At 49.4% G+C, this 12,500-nt stretch overlaps 2 non-coding genes across 2 annotated transcripts in view; both read right to left on the bottom strand.

Moving 5' to 3' along the window:
* The window catches only part of LOC149520458 (25S ribosomal RNA), a 3,376-nt gene extending 2,880 nt beyond the window's left edge, over positions 1-496 (bottom strand). The window contains exon 1 of the ribosomal RNA XR_016326479.1: positions 1-496. This exon is cut by the window's left edge and continues 2,880 nt beyond it. This is a non-coding gene — a ribosomal RNA (25S ribosomal RNA).
* Positions 497-733: 237 nt separating this feature from the next.
* On the bottom strand, positions 734-889 carry LOC149520457 (5.8S ribosomal RNA). The gene has a single exon (XR_016326469.1). It is a non-coding gene; the product is annotated as a 5.8S ribosomal RNA (ribosomal RNA).
* Between the last annotated feature and the right edge of the window lie 11,611 nt (positions 890-12,500).

Genomic DNA, 12,500 nt, shown 5'->3' with positions numbered 1-12,500 from the left:
CCGCGTCGGTCCACGCCCCAAGTCGATCGAGGGATCGACTCTTGTCGTTCCACATCCGATCGGGGCGCATCGTCGGCCCCCATCCACTTCCCTCCTGACAATTTCAAGCACTCTTTGACTCTCTTTCCAAAGTCTTTTCCATCTTTCCCTAGTGGTATTTATTCCCTATGGGTCTCTTGCCCGTATTCAGCCTTGGATGAAATTTATCACCCGATTGGGGCTGCATTCCTGAACAACCCGACTCGCAGATAGTGCGACAGGGTCTGGGCACAACGGGGCTCTCACCCTCTCTGACGCCCCTTTCCAGGGGACTTGGGCCCGATCTGCCGTTGAGGATGCTTCTTCAGACTACAATTCGGATGCCGGAGGCACCTGATTCTCAAGCTGGGCTCTTCCCAGTTCGCTCGCCGTTAGTAAGGGAATCCTGGTAAGTTTCTTTTCCTCCACTTATTGATATGCTTAAACTCAGTGGATGATCCTGCCTGACCTAGAGTCACGACGTGAGCATCGACCGAGTGATGCGAGGGGTCTAACGAGGTCCGGGTGGATAACGAGCGTGCGTCACTAGGGACGAGGCACACCGGGAGCTCTACCATCGATGGTCACGACGTTGTCATTGTCGGGGACTCACTTTTGGCCAACCGTGACCCACGGGATCGCGGGTGGCTATCTTCCACCCACCCCCTTCCCCCGGAGCCCGACGGGCGGGGGGTCGGAGGGGGGCGACGGTGCATGACACCCAGGCAGGCGTGCTCTCAGCCTAATGGCTTGGGGCGCAATTTGCATTCAAAGACTCAATGGTTCACGGGATTCTGTAATTCACACCAAGTATCATATTTTGCTACGTTCTTCATCGATGCAAGAGCCGAGATATCTGTTACCGAGAGTCATTTCAGTTTTTCACTGATCATGGGAGTACAATCAATCAGGATGCTAACTCCTGATTTTCAAGTTCAACCAAATCTGCCATGATGCTCCTACTGATCCTGCCTGCTTCCAAAAGCTTCCCTTGCATGTCCAGCACCTTGGGCCTTTCTGGATGTGGTGCGGGCAGCTTGTATGCCAAGCCTTGGTCTCCCGGGTTGGCCTATAAGATGGGCGGGCAATCTAAACTCGTTCGCTAGGCTTTGCGTGTAGATACCCGCCAGCACACTTGGTCTGTGGGCCTTAACCTCTGGTTCCCCTGCTGGTGCGCCTGATGTGCCTGGCGTGCCCGCCCAGGGTGTGACATTCTCCCTCACTCTATTGTGCAATGCCGTCATTGCTTTCTTTGCATGGTACTGCCTGATCTAGTCCCCGAACTACCATAAGTCATCTGCTGGTTCCCAGTTTGCCTCACTGTCTGAAAGTTTCTTCTAGTGCACCAAGTACTCATGTCTTGGTTGATAGTTCTTCTATCTCACCACCCGATCAACTATGATGCTATGGACCTCCTTCTCATATGAGGCCCTTGCTCTCAATGGCGCAAGCTTTGACTCTGCCCATCCTAGATCTCCATCATCCTCATGGAATGGCTTGAGCATGCTCACATGGAACACTAGGTGTACCTTCAGCTTGGGTGGCATATCCAGCTTGTAGGCAACCTTGCCTACCCTCTTGACAAATCGAAAAGGTCTCTCATACCTCCAGACTAGGTCTTTTTGCAGCCCCCTATGGCACACAATGGGATGCAGCTTCTCCAACACTAAGTCTCTAACCTGGACCTGCACATCCTACCTCTTCTGGTCTGTCCACTTCTTCGACCTCTTGGCCATCTTGCATAGACAAACTCAGTCACGTTCAGTCAGTCTCGTTCAGCTTCTTGCTCTCGAACGCGACTGGACATCCCTCCTACATCAACACACCCCCTATGGCAAAGTCTGATGCATCCGTATGCACCTCATATGGCTTGGCATGGTTTGGCAAGGCCAAGACTGGCTCCTCGATCACAGCTCGCTTCAACCTATCAAAGGCTTTCTGGCACCCTGCGCTCCACTCCCATGCTCTTTCTTTCTTGAGCAAGTCAGTCAATTTCGTGGCTATTGCTGAGTGACCTTTCATGAAGCGCCTGTAGTAGTTAACCAGCCCAAGGAATGATCTCAACACAGTGACCTTGGCTGGCGGTTGCCACTCTAGGATGGCATGTATCTTGCCTTCATCCATACGTATCCTACCACCTCTCACTATGTGGCCAAGGAACGGGATCTCCTGTTGGGCGAATGAGCACTTCTCCCTTTTGACAAACAGCTTGTGCGCCCGTAACACCTCAAACACCTATCTCAAGTGGTCTACATACTCTCCCAAAGTCTGGCTGTAGATCACAATGTCATCCAAATAAACCACAACAAACCGATCAAAGAATGACTGAAGTACCTTTTTCATAAGGGTGCAGAATGTTGTTAGGGCGTTCGTAAGTCTGAAAGGCATCACCAAGAACTCATACAAACCATACCGAGTGACACATGCTGTCTTTGGCTCATCTCCCTCTGTGATCCTGACTTGATAGTAGCCTGACCTCAAATCCAACTTGGTGAACCACCTTGCGCTCCCAAGTTGATCGAACAAGTCTGTAATAAGGGGGACAGGGTACTTATTCTTGATGGTCAGCTTGTTCAAAGCTCGATAGTCTATGCACAGCTGTAACAACCCATCATGCTTACGCTAGAATAGAATCGGTGCACCATAGGGTGCCTTCGATGGCCTAATAAAGCCAGCATCAACTAACTCTTTGAGCTGCTTCCTCAACTCCTCCAACTCTGGTGGGGACATTCAATAAGGGGCTCTAGCTGGTGGCTTAGCCTCAGACACTAGCTTGATCTTATGGTCCACCTTCCTCTTAGGTGGTAGCTTGCTAGGTAGCTTTGTGGGCATCACATCAGTAAAGGTCTTCAGCACCTTTAGCACCTCCAAGGGTGACTTGGTCTCCTTCTCCTTTGGCTCATCATATTTTAGGGCTGCCAAGAAGGTGTCTTCTTGTCTGCTTACCGCCGTGGCAAATTGGATGGTTGACACCACCCATGACCCAACTCCAGACGCTCTCCTCAATGGCAATAGGCATTGGCACCATGCATCCAAGATGCAAACACATTCCATAAAAGGTACAAGAAGGGCGTTAATCCGAACAAGGAAATCCAACCCAATCACAAACTCATAGTTGTCAAGGGGTATTACCTCTATGGTCTCCTTGCCTTTCCAGTCTCCAAGCTGTAACTCCACTCCCCGTGCTACTCCAATGGCTGGAACCTTCTTGGAGTTCACCGTTTTGATCGTACCAATCCTTTTTTATACCTTTAGTCAGAGATTCTGGGCTCCATCACCTAAAATAAAAAGATGTGAGGCACCTGTGTCCACCAGTGCACTCACCTTTTTACCCATAACTATTAGATCTGCAAACATCAAGCCCTTTGGCTTACGGCTTCCCTTACTTTGGATAGCATTGAGCACCAACGACCCAAGCTTTGTTGCCCCTGACTCTAGCTCCTCGTCAGACTCCTTGTCTACAGTAGCCAGCTTGCCTTTCTATGGGTAATTACGCGCTATGTGACTCCCTCCACATAGGTAGCATGCTAGTGGCTTTCGGTCCCCCTTTGCTTTCCACTTGCCTGCTAGTGGCTTTCTTTCGCCATCATTGGTTGAACGGTCTCGGTACCCATCCTTGGACTCTTGATCATGGTCCTTTCCCTTGGACTTCTTCTTTCGGTCCCTATCATCCCTGCCCTTACCCTTGGGCTTGGTAGACTCGAACTTGTTAAGAGGCTTGAACTCTATCAAGGTTTTGGTAGTAGTCATGGCTTTAGCCAAGTCATGAACTCCTCTCCTTTATAGCTCATGCTTCACCCACGGCTTCAGCCTATCCATGGAAGCAAATAAGGCGTCCTTCTCACCTAGATCCAAGATCTATAGCATCAATTCAGAGAATTTTTGCACATACTCCCTTATGTCCCCTTGCTGGCTAAATCAACGTAACTTTGCACACGCTTTGACTCTGCTCATCTTGGATCTCCCTCATCCTCATAGAATGGCTTGAGCATGCTCACATGGAACATCGAGTGTACCTTCGACTTGGATGGCATATCCAGCTTGTAGGCAACCTTGCCTACCCTCTTGACAAATTGGAAAGGTCTCTCATACCTTTGGACTGGGTCTTTGTGCAGCCTGTTACGGTGCACAATGGGATGCAGCTTCACCAACACCAAGTCTCCAACCTGGAACTGCACATCTCGCCTCTTCTGGTCTGCCCACTTCTTCAACCTCTTGGCCGCCTTGTGTAGACAAACTCTGGCCAAGTTAGTTTGCTCCTGCCATGCCTTGGCAAACTTATATGCTGCTGGATTCGGCCCTTTATAACTTGCAGCAATCAAACCGGTGTTAGTGGTTGTTGCCCTATCACAACCTCAAATGGGCTCTAGTTCGTTGCCTCGTTCCTTTACAAGTTGTAGGAAAACTACACAATATCTAGTAGCTTTGGCCAGTCCTTCTGTGTGGCACTCACATAGTGCCTGAGGTAAACCTTCAATAGTCCATTCACTCATTCTGTCTGCCCATCGGTCTGTGGATGCATGCTGGTGGAAAAGTTCAAGTTTGACCCTAACAGCTTAAACAACTCAGTCCAGAACCTACCCGTGAACCTCCCATCTCGATCACTAACAATGGTCCTCGACACTCGCCAGTACTTTAACCATGTTCTTCAGGAACAACCGAGCTGCCTCCTCGATTGGGCACTCTTTGGTTGCTAGAATGAAAATTTCATACTTGGAAAACCTGCCCACCACTACCATGATGCTTCCAAACCCTTCTACTTTGGGTAGACCGACTATAAAGTATAGAGAAACACTCTGGCATTGGCAATGGCTCCAAGAGACCTCTTAGTTTCTTGAGCTCCACTTTGTCCTATTGGCACGCAAGATAAGTCTTCATATAGGCCTCCACATCGTCCCTCATGTGTGGCTAGTAGTATCGGTCCTCAATCAATGCCAAGGTGTGGCTCACTCCAGGGTGTCTAGCCCACCTTGAATCATGACATTCTTGCAAAACTTCCTTGTGGAGCTTTTCGTGCTGCGACACAAATAGTCTACTGCCCCTGGTGTATAACAAACCATCCTGCATCCAAAATCACCTAGTCTTACCTTGCTGGGCATACCCCATCAGAGCTTTGGCTGTAGGATCATGCGCAAGTCCCTCTTTGATGCGCGGTACTAGTGACCCCTCTGGTTGGCTAATGGCAGTAAGGTTAGCCTTCCTGCTCAGGATGTTTACCATTAGGTTCGCCCGTCTTGGCTTGTACTCGATCTGGAAATCAAATTTTGTAAGAAAATCTTACCATCTCGCCTGATTGAAGGATAGCTTCTTCTACGTCTGGAAGTAGCTGGTCATCACATTGTCTGTCCTAACCATGAACCTCGACCCTAATAGGTAATGGCACCAAGTGCACAAGCACTGCACCACTGCCGTCATCTCTTTCTCTTGGACCGTGTACTTACATTCAGTCTCGCTCAGGTTCTTGCTCTCGAACGTGACTGGACGTCCCTCCTGCATCAACACGCCCCCTATGGCAAAGTCTGATGCATCCGTATGCACCTCATATGGCTTGGCATGGTCTGGCAAGGCCAAGACTGGCTCCTTGGCCACAGCCCGCTTCAACTTGGCAAAGGCTTCTTAGCACCCTGCACTCCACTCCCATGCTCTCTTTTTCTTGAACAAGTCAGTCAATGGCGTGGCTATTGTTGAGTGACCTTTGATGAAGCACCTATAGTAGTTAACCATCCCAAGGAACTATCTCAACTCAGTGACCTTGGCTGGCGGTTGCAACTCCAGGATGGCGTGTATCTTGCCTTCATCCATACGTATCTTCTCACCTCTCACTATGTGGCCAAGGAACGGGATCTACTGCTGGGTGAATGAGCACTTCTCCCTCTTGACAAATAACTTGTGCACCTGTAACACCTCGAACACTTGTCTCAAATGGTCTACATGCTCTCCCAAAGTTTGGCTGTAGATCACAATGTCATCCAAATAAACCACAACAAACCGATCAAGAAATGACTGAAGTACCTTGTTCATAAGGATGCAGAATGTTACTGGGGTGTTTGTGAGTCTGAAAGGCATCACCAAGAACTCATCGAACCATACCAAGTGACATATGCTATCTTTGGCTCATCTCCCTTCGTGATCCTGACTTGATAGTAGCCTGACCTCAAATCCAACTTGGTGAACCACCTTGCGCTCCCAAGTTGATCGAACAAGTCCGCAATGAGTGGGATGGGGTACTTGCTCTTGATGGTCAGCTTGTTCAAAGCTCGATAGTCTATGCACAGCCTCAACGACCTATCATGCTTGCGCTGGAGTAGAACCAGTGCACTATAGGGTGCCTTTGATGGCCTGATAAAGCCAGCATCAACTAACTCTTTGAGCTACTTCCTCAACTCCTCCAACTCTGGTAGGGACATTCGGTATAAGGCTCTAGTTGATGGCTTAGCCTTAGACACCAGCTCGATCTTGTGGTCCACCTCCCTCTTAGGTGTTAGCTTGCTAGGCAGCTTTGCAGGCATCACATCACTAAAGGTCTTCAGCACTTTTAGCACCTCTAAGGGTGACTCGATCTCCTTCTCCCTTGGCTCATCATATTTCAGGGCTACCAAGAAGGTGTCTTCTTGTCTGCTTATCACCTTGGCAAATTGGATGGCTGACACCACTCGCGACCTAACTCCAGACCCTCTCCTCAATGGCACTAGGCATTAGCACCATGCATCCAAGATGCAAACACAATCGGCAAAAGGCACAAAGAGGGCGTTAATTCGAACAAGGAAATCTAACCCAATCACAAACTCATAGTCATCAAGGGGTATTACCTCTATGGTCTCCTTGCCTTTCCAGTCTCCAAGCTATGACTCCACTCCCCATGCTACTCCAATGGCTGGAACCTCCTTGGAGTTCATCGTTTTGATGGTACCAGTCCATTTCTTTACCTTTAGTTCGAGCTTCCGGGCTCCATCACCTGAAATAAAAAGATGTGAGGCACCTGTGTCCACCAATGCGCTCACCTTCTGACCTATAACCATCAGATCTATAAACATTAAGCCTTTTGGCTTGCAACTCCCCTTACTTTGGACAGCATTGAGCACCAATGACCAGAGCTTTGTTGCCCCTAACCCTGGCTCCTCGTCAGACATCTGTTCCTCATCAGACTCCTTGTCTACAGCAGCCAGCTTGCCCTTCTATGAGTAATTGCACGCTATGTGACTCCCTCCACATAGGTAGCATGCTAGTGGCTTTCGGTCCCCCTTTGCTTTCCACTTGCCTGCTGGTGGCTTCCTCTCGTCATCCTTGGTTGAATGGTCTCGATCTCCATCCTTGGACTCCCAATCACGGTCCTTCCCTTTGGACTGCTTCTTTTGGTCCCTATCATCCCTGCCTTTACCCTTGGGCTTGGTAGACTTGAACTTGTTCAGAGGCTTGAACTCTATCAAGGCCTCGACAGTAGTCATGGCTTTAGCCAAGTCATGAACTCCTTTCCTTTGTAGCTCATGCTTCACCCACGGCTTCAGCCCATCCATGAAAGCAAATAAGGCATCCTTCTCACCTAGATCTGAGATTTGTAGCATTAATTCAGAGAATTTTTGGACATACTCCCTTATGTCCCCTTGCTGGCTAAGCCATCGTAACTTTGCTCGTGCCTTATCGTCGGCATACTCCGAGTAAAATTACTCTCTAAACTCTTTTTGGAACTCTGCCTAGGTTTTAATCTTGGTGCTCCCACGCCTGACATCATCACACCTGTGCCTCCATCACAATAAGGCTACATCAGCGAGATACATAGCAGTGGTGCTTACCTTTATTGCCTCATCTTGCATGCCCATGGCCTGGAAGTACTACTCCATACCTCAAAGGTAGTTGTCTACTTCCTTGGCTACCCTAGTCCCCTTGAACTCCTTAGGCTTGGGGACATCCAATCTAGATTTGGACACTCCAGCAAACATTCCATTCCCAATGGCAGTCTTACAAGTAATGAGCTCACTGGTAAGCTCTTTCATCCACTGGCACATGGCCTCCATGCCATCACGCATGGTCAGCACTTCAACCTCCAAGGCCTTATTCTTCTGGGTGATCACATCCATGCCTTTGTTGAGAGCAGCTTTCAGCTCACTTTGGATCTCCTCCCCCATGGAGTCTAGCGATGCAATGTGAGTCTTTACTTCCTTAAGCTTCTCCCTCATGTCGCCCATGGTCATCTCCACCTTGGCCAGCCTACCGTCCATGGTAGACCAGATATCTCTAGAACTGACTTTCTTGCCTCTTCCACGCCCATGCTCTTGGGCCACTGGTTGTTGGCTAGCAACGTCGCTTTAGGATGCCATCTCCTCAATCATGATCTAACCTACACAACACAAACACGCAGAATCGAACTTGCTTTGATACCACTTGTCACAGGTCAAGACTTAAGCTCTGAACCCGTGCGGCTTCGAGACCCAGGCATTTATCCTTCCGATGTCCCGAATCAGCCTGACCACCACGGTTCACACCCTTATGAGGTATTGTCTACTCTAGCCCTCTTGGCTTCACGGTTTTGTCCTACAAAAGGTAACTCACAAGGCGGAGGTGGTGTGAACCCTTTTATACCCCAGGGACCCTCCTATTATGTTCGATGTGGGATTCAGGACTCTTCCTTAGGTCTGTGACATTCTCCCACACCTAACCTCGTGACGCCGTTGTCACGGAGGCTGACCACCCTACCTGTCTCCCTTGAGGTGCTTGGCGTGGATCGAACGGTTTAACGCTGGCTCTGATACCACTTGTCACAGGTCGAGACTCAAGCTCTGAACCCACGTGGCTCCGAGACCCGGGTATTCACCCTTCCAGAAGGGCTCCAACCTTAGACTCAGAATCTGTGCGGCCTTAGGCTTGAAATCTCCTCATTTATGCCTAAGTCAGCCTAAAACACAAACGTGCAGGCACTAGAACAACGGGAAGGGCTGATTATGCAAGTTAAAGAGAAATAAGATAAGAAGGTAGAATTCTAGAAATGCTCTTGTATTCACTGAAACAGAAGTGTTTGATGGTCTACAAATGAGGGTAGAGTAGCCCTCTATTTATAGTTGAGGCTCCAGCTACAACTTAATGGCAATATCCCTAGAATAAAGGTTAAAATCATGGGATTACAATCAATCAGGATGCTAACTCCTAATTTTTAGGGTCAACCAAATCTGCCAGGATGCTCTTACTGATCCTGCCTACTTCCAAAAGCTTCCCTTGCGTGTCCAGCACCTTGGGCCCTTCTAGATATGGTGCGGGCAGCTTGTATGCCAGGCCTTGGTCTCCCGAGTTGGCCAGCAAGATGGGCAGGCATTTTGAACTCGTTTGCTAGGCTTTACGCACAGATACCCGCCAGCACGCTTGGTCTGTGGGCCTCAACCTCTGGCTCACTTGTTGGTGCGCCTGATGTGCCTGGCGCACCCGCCCAGGGCATGACATTCTCCCCCACTTGATTGTGCAATGCCCTTGTTGTGTCTTCTGTATGGTACTACCTGATCTGGTCCCTGAACTGCCATAAGTCATCTACTGGTTCCCAGCTCGCCTCATTGTCTGAAAGTCCCTTCCAGCACACCAAGTACTCATGTCTTGGTTGATAGTTCTTTCGTCTCACCTCCCGGTCAGCTATGATGCTGTGGACCTCCTTCTTAAATGAGGCCCTTGCTCTCAATGGTGCAAACTTTGACTCTGCCTATCCTAGATCTCCCTCATCCTCATGGAACGACTTGAGCATGCTCACATGAAACATTGGGTGTACCCTCAGCTTGGGTGGCATATCTAGCTTGTAGGCAACCTTGCCTACCCTCTTGACTACTCAGAAAGGTCCTTCATACCTCTGAACTAGGCCTTTGTGCAACCCTCTATAGCACACAATGGGATGCAGCTTCACCAACACCAAGTCTCCAACCTGGAACTACACATCCCGCCTCTTCTGGTCTGCCCACTTCTTTGACCTCTTAGCCGCCTTGTGTAGACAAACTCTGGCCAAGTCAGTTTGCTCCTACCATGCCTTGGCAAACTTGTATGCTGCTGGATTCAGTCCTGTATAACCTGCAGCAATCAAACCAGGTGTTAGTGGTTGTTGCCCTATCACAACCTCAAATGGCCTCTGGTTCGTTGCCTCGCTCTTTTGCAAGTTGTAGAAAAACTGTGCAATATCTAGCAGCTTTGGCCAGTCCCTTTATGTGGCACTCACATAGTGCCTGAGGTAGACCTCTTATAGTCCATTCACTCGTTCTGTCTGCCCATCGGTCTACGGATGCATGCTGGTGGAAACGTTCAAGTCTGACCCTAACAGCTTGAACAACTCAGTCCAGAACCTACCCGTCAACCGCCCGTCCCGATCACTAACAATGGTCCTCGGTACTCCCCAGTACTTAACCATGTTCTTCAGGAACAATCGAGCTGCCTCCTCGGCTGGGCACTTCTTGGTTGCTGGAATGAAAATTCCATACTTGGAAAACCTATCCACCACTACCATGATGCTTCCAAACCCTTTTGCTTTGGGTAGACTGACTATAAAGTCCAGAGAAACACTCTCCCATGGTCGCTCTGGCACTAGCAATGGCTCCAAGAGACCCTCTGGTTTCTTGAGCTCCACTTTGTCCTGTTGGCACATAAGACAAGTCTCCATATAGGCCTTAACATCGTCCCTCATGTGCGACCAGTAGTACCGGACCTCGATCAGTGGCAAGCTGCGGCTCACTCCGGGGTGTCCATCCCACCTTGAATCATGACATTCTTGCAAAACTTCCTTGCGGAGCTTCCTGTTTTGCGGCACAAACAGTCTACTGCCCCTGGTGTACAATAAACCATTCTGCATCCAAAACTACCTAGTCTTACCTTGCTAGGCGTACTCCATCAGAGCTTTGGCTGTAGGATCATGCGCAAGTCCCTCCTTGATGCGCGGCACTAGTGACCGCTCTGGTTGGCTAATGGCAGCAAGGTTAGCCTTCTTGCTCAGGGCGTCTACCACTAGGTTCACCCGTCCTGGCTTGTACTCCATCTGGAAATCAAATTCTACAAGAAAATCTTGCCATCTCGCCTGCTTGGGGGATAGCTTCTTCTACGTCTGAAAGTAGTTGGTCGCCACATTGTCCGTCCTAACCACAAACCTCGACCCCAATAGGTAATGGCACCAAGTGCGCAAGCAGTGCACCACTGTCGTCATCTCTTTCTCTTGGACCGTGTACTTACGTTCAGTCTCATTCAGCTTCTTGCTCTTAAACGTGACCGGACGTTCCTCCTACATCAACACGCCCCCTATGGCAAAGTCTGATGCATCTATATGCACCTCATACGGCTTGCCATGGTCTGGCAAGGCCAAGACTGGTTGTTCGGTCACAGCTTGCTTCAACCTGTCAAAGGCTTCCTAGCACCCTACGCTCCACTCCCATGCTCTCCCTTTCTTGAGCAAGTTAGTCAATGGCATGGCTATTGCTGAGTGACCTTTGATGAAGCGCCTGTAGTAGTTAACCAGCCCAAGGAATGATCTCAACTCAGTGACCTTGGCTGACGGTTGCCACTTCAGGATGGCATGTATCTTGCCTTCATCCATGCGTATCCTGCCACCTCCCACTATGTGGCCAAGGAACGGGATCTCTTGCTGGGCGAATGAGCACTTCTCCCTCTTGACAAACACCTTGTGTGCCTGCAACACCTCAAACACCTATCTCAAGTGGTCTACATGCTCTCCCAAAGTCTGGCTGTAGATCACAATGTCATCTAAATAAACCACAACAAACCGATCAAGAAATGACTGAAGCACCTTGTTCATAAGGGTGCAGAATGTTGCTGGGGCATTCAAGAACTCATACGAACCATACTAAGTGACACATGCTGTCTTTGGCTCATCTCCCTCTACGATCCTGACTTGATAGTAGCCTGACCTCAAATCCAACTTGGTGAACCACCTTATGCTCCCAAGTTGATTGAACAAGTCTGCAATGAGTGGGATGGGGTACTTATTCTTGATGGTCATCTTGTTCAAAGCCTGGTAGTCTATGCATAGTTGCAACGACCCATCATGCTTGCACCGGAATAGAATCGGTGCACTATAGGGTGCCTTCGATGGCCTGATAAAGCCAGTATCAACTAACTCTTTGAGCTGCTTCCTCAACTCCTCTAACTCTGGTGGGGACATTCGATAAGGGGCTTTAGCTGGTGGCTTAGCCTCGGACACCAACTCGATCTTGTGGTCCACCTCCCTCTTAGGTGGTAGCTTGCTAGGCAGCTTTGCGAGCATCACATCACTAAACGTCTTCAGCACCTTTAGCACCTCCAAGGGTGAGTCGGTCTCCTTCTCCCTTGGCTCATCATATTTCAGGGCTACCAAGAAGGTGTCTTCTTGTCTGCTTACCGCCTTGGTAAATTGGATGGCTGACACCACCCATGACCTAACTCCAGACCCTCTCATCAATGGCACTAGGCATTGGCACCGTGTATCCAAGATGCAAACACAATCGATAAAAGGCATAAAGAGGGCATTAATCCGA

Source organism: Durio zibethinus, chromosome 1 (assembly GCF_047325235.1).
Source record: "Durio zibethinus cultivar Kanyao isolate XHJ-2024 chromosome 1, ASM4732523v1, whole genome shotgun sequence".
NCBI classification, from domain to species: domain Eukaryota; kingdom Viridiplantae; phylum Streptophyta; class Magnoliopsida; order Malvales; family Malvaceae; genus Durio; species Durio zibethinus.
This window is presented reverse-complemented; position numbering and strand designations above follow the sequence as displayed.